Raw genomic sequence first — 4229 nt, 5'->3', positions numbered from 1 at the left:
GAAATTTGGAAAAGAAGAACAGAGAGGAATTCTTGAAAGTGAAGCAATGAATGAGAAATCAAAAATTATATCTGAACAGAATATTGTAATTGAGCACCTGAGGAGGGAGAATGCAGCTCTCAAAGACAAAATTAGAGGTTTTAATATTAGAAACACAAACAGAAAATTGAAAAAAAAAGATGAGAAAATAAAAAAAATTAGAAAATGTTATTAAAAAATGACAAAAGAAAATGTAAAAAAAAAATGACAAAAGTGTGCAATGCAATACTATAAAACAGTTATTGCTGACTTGCTCTATGTAAATAACCTTATGCTTTCCGTTAAATACCTGGCTGACCATTTTCAGTGACGGTATTGGGCTGGATTGCTCTATGTAAATATTTACCTTATGTTACCAGTACCATGTTTTTCCATTATGTAGAACTTGTGGTTCGTCGTCACCTTATATTATATTTTAAGATAGGTGACATTATTCATAGTAAAATGCATTATTTTACTACATTGGCATCGCCGGTAGGCAAATAAATTGTAGTGTATAGAGATCAGAGCTGAAGATAATTTACCACTTTTTGAGAAAAAGACTATAGCAGGTATGAAGTAAGAGTTATCTTTCATTATAAGACTTACTCCTTCAATAATGAAATTGAGTTACTGCCCTTTGGAGCCAACTTCCACTTGAGGTAGAGGTTATTAGAAGTAATTTCAATAACAATGGGAAGGACAACCAATGAAATTCTTTCTATTTATAACTATGTTCTGCACTTTAGGACCTATTGATGATCATTATATTACCAATGTTTTCTATTTAATTTTTAGGTGGAATAGCTACATCGAAGAGTCCAGGCATCGAAAGACCGTATTTCTTCAGTTTGTTTGGATGATTTAACCGATTCTTACTTGTGTAAAAGTGTAATTACATGTTTTTAAGTTAAATATGGTCTGTTTGTTTGGATAATTCCACAGGAACCGTCAACAGCGGACTTGAATAGATGATGAGCGAGATCATGTAAGTATACTTCACACTGTACACTGTACATGTGTGCATTTTTATACATATTTATCCCTTTAAACAATGTTCTAATGTCTTAAAATATAAACATTGTATTCTATTTAATATAAACAAAAATTGGGTGTGGAAAAAAGAAGTAGTGTAGACAGAAGGGGGGGTAATATTTACAAATACTCTGTCATATGATTCAATCACCTATCAATGAGCTCTAAGACTAAAACAATCATATGCATTATGCCTTAATCAGGTTGTTACTCTTATCATTTTCCTAATAAGGTCAGAAAATAGTGTTTTTTTTCATTTCTGTGTAATTAATAATAAATGAATGTAGAATCATCATGATCATTTCTAATGCTTCTGCTTAAATGTTTAATGAGCTCACTCAGCAGTGCACTTACATATTGTACATGTGTGTATGATGTATTGTGAGTTATGAAACATAAGTTAATCTTTTAATCATAATTACAGAAAATGGATTGCCTGTACTCCTGCGTCAACACAGTATAAAGGATTTCAACCTAAAAAGTATGTATGATTTTATTTTTATCATGTATTTTTACATGGTCATTAAAATACATAAACATCATTATCTGAGTTGACGTGACATGTCTGCAGTTTCTCAGAACAAGTGATTTTCTTCTTCTAAAAATATTGAGAGTAAAACTGAAAGAAATACTGTATAGCAGGTTAAAATCGCGGTCGGAAAAGATCGCGATTTGTTCAATTTTCAGTAAATCGCGGTCGTTTGAATTCGCGGAAAAGGAAAAACTAAAAATTTCTTAAACAGTACTTGCAAGCATTTTTCTGTAGTCATATATTGTGTGAACTGCTATTTCCCGTCTCTATAGTATATTACGAAAGTATGTAATCAAGTATATCACGCATATCAGACAGAAAAGTATATATATTGTGTCGATTTTGATCCCGATTGAATAATAACTGAACACCGGACTGATCCCGATTTGAAGTCAAAATAATGCTACGCATTATTTTTTTCATTTCCGGGTCCAAATCAGAAAATATATACCGTAGTAAAAATGTTGAACTTTTAATCATATAATTGGAATTAATTAATCGTCGTTACCCTGTTTACGAAGTAAATGCCTTGATTAAAGGTAATGACTGAGTGATACGCACGGTGAAATTAAACAAGCATGTTTTATTAAATAATTTCATCGCACTTCTACTAGATGGCAAAATTAATCGTTTGCTATAGAAATGAATTAAACAATTAATAAGCTTAAAAAGTAGCAACAACTGCGAGTTTGTAATTGATCCAGACCCTCGCATAATTAATAAAGACAGTCTTCATCTAATCACAGAAAATAATAAAATTTCAATTGATCTTTATAAAACTCTTTAAAGAATTATTCACTGTATGTTAAATTCGCGGAATTTCTTTATCAGCGAATATAGCGAAAATTAACTCCGCGAGTTAATTTCCTGCTGTACAGTATTAAATTTTTCTGGTCATCATGTTATTTTTACTTAGATTTTCATATTCAAATTTCAAGACCAAAAAAAGAAAACCAAGAAAAAAAAATAGATAAATACAAGCAGAAAATAGAGAAAAGTCACTAAAACAAATGTATTCATACTTGTTAGGAAGTTGACAAGATAAAATGAATTATAATGTAGAAGTAAATTATGTTAAATAAGATTTTTTTTAAATTTTATATGACTGAGGTTGCAGTATAAGATTTTATTTTTCATGATTTCAAAATGGATAACTTTTTGGAGAGAAAAAGGTGAAATTAAAACCAATTGTACATGAAATGTGAAAGATAATCACATTCAAAAATATTTTAAACATGTTAAAAGTGTATGAAATGTTTATGACAAAATGTACAATCAACATGCCTAAAATTTCATTTTAATTTTTTTTTTTTCAGGAAACCCTGCACATTTGCAGCTGTACAGAATGCAGTTCATGCCATATGCTGTTAGAGTAAATAATGAAAGATGTTCAAACCAGTGTCAAAGAGTCCTAAGTCTGAAATCATGGTGCTTTTATTAAGGAGACCAGTGTTTGTTTTCTGTGCGTTGTTGACATTTGTAGAACTTTTCGGTTTATGACCATCTCTCTGACAATAACTCTGACATTTGAATTTCAATTTGAGCGTTGGTTAAGAAAGCCAAATCATATGCATGTAAAACATTATACCAGTGTAATAAAAACATTGATAAACTTCAATTTAAACTTGGTTCATGTACATGTATCTGTTATCTTTGCATTGAAATTCATAAATGCTGTACATGGATACTTTTAATGACTGTCTCATGGTAATGGAATATTCAATTGTTAAACATTGTTGAGGAATCACCTTGAATAAAAATATTGTGAACTTGATAAAATATGTTTCCTCATTTAAACAATGAAAATTTTAAGATCAAATGTCAAGGTCAAATACAAAGTTTACTCAAAAATGTGTTATAAATGCTGTAAGTACTGTGAATTCTTATGCATGTTTTATAAGATCTAAGGAACATGTGTAGAGCATTTTAATATTTCTCAATCTGACACTGATTAACATACAAGATCAAATGCCAAGGTCAAATACAAACTTGCTTTACTCAAGAATGAGTTATACATGTAAATACTGTAAATTCTGAATTTCTCATGCATATTTTATAAGATCTTAGAAACATGTGTGACCTCACTACAAATATTCATGTCAATCTGTTAACCAATACAAATTTAGAAAATATATTCTATTAAAAATAAATTATTAGATTTTCACACATAAAAAAAAAATGGAAATTGAAATACATTTGTACGGTGCTGAGCTGACCATAAACTGAGGAGAAACTGAAGTTAAATGAAAAAATTAACATTTAGATTATCTTGAATTTAGCAACTATATATTTTGCATGTTTGAAAAAAAAATCACATACAATAGATGATGAACTGAAATTTTAAAAAAGAATAAATTATGAATCTAAATAAAAAAATCATACAATTAATATTGATATTATAAGACAATTTCACATTTAAAATGTTTAATATGTGAAAGTCAAGATATTCTAGATCTACATTTTGACTTGTCTGTTTGGTTTATGGTCTAGTCATATTTTCTTTTTCAGAATTGCATACAGAAAAACCTGTTACACAGGCACAGTTAGACAATACATGTACATGCATGTTATTTTCATGGTGCTCAGTTTAGGAAAAAATAAAATTTTACATGAAACATATACTTAAAAATTATTACCGTAAAGG

At 29.2% G+C, this 4229-nt stretch overlaps 1 long non-coding RNA gene across 1 annotated transcript; it reads left to right on the top strand.

Moving 5' to 3' along the window:
• Positions 1-309: 309 nt before the first annotated feature.
• Positions 310-3358, top strand: LOC134258150 (uncharacterized). Its single transcript, XR_009990096.1, has 3 exons — positions 310-1006; positions 1478-1534; positions 2902-3358. It is a non-coding gene; the product is annotated as an uncharacterized LOC134258150 (long non-coding RNA).
• The last annotated feature ends 871 nt before the right edge of the window (positions 3359-4229 follow it).

This window comes from Saccostrea cucullata, unplaced genomic scaffold, assembly GCF_032062105.1.
Source record: "Saccostrea cucullata isolate Sc308-1 unplaced genomic scaffold, CSIRO_AGI_Scuc_v1 ctg2377, whole genome shotgun sequence".
NCBI lineage: Eukaryota > Metazoa > Mollusca > Bivalvia > Ostreida > Ostreidae > Saccostrea > Saccostrea cuccullata.
The sequence above is the reverse complement of the archived record's forward strand: the minus strand, read 5'-3'. Positions and strand labels throughout refer to the sequence as shown.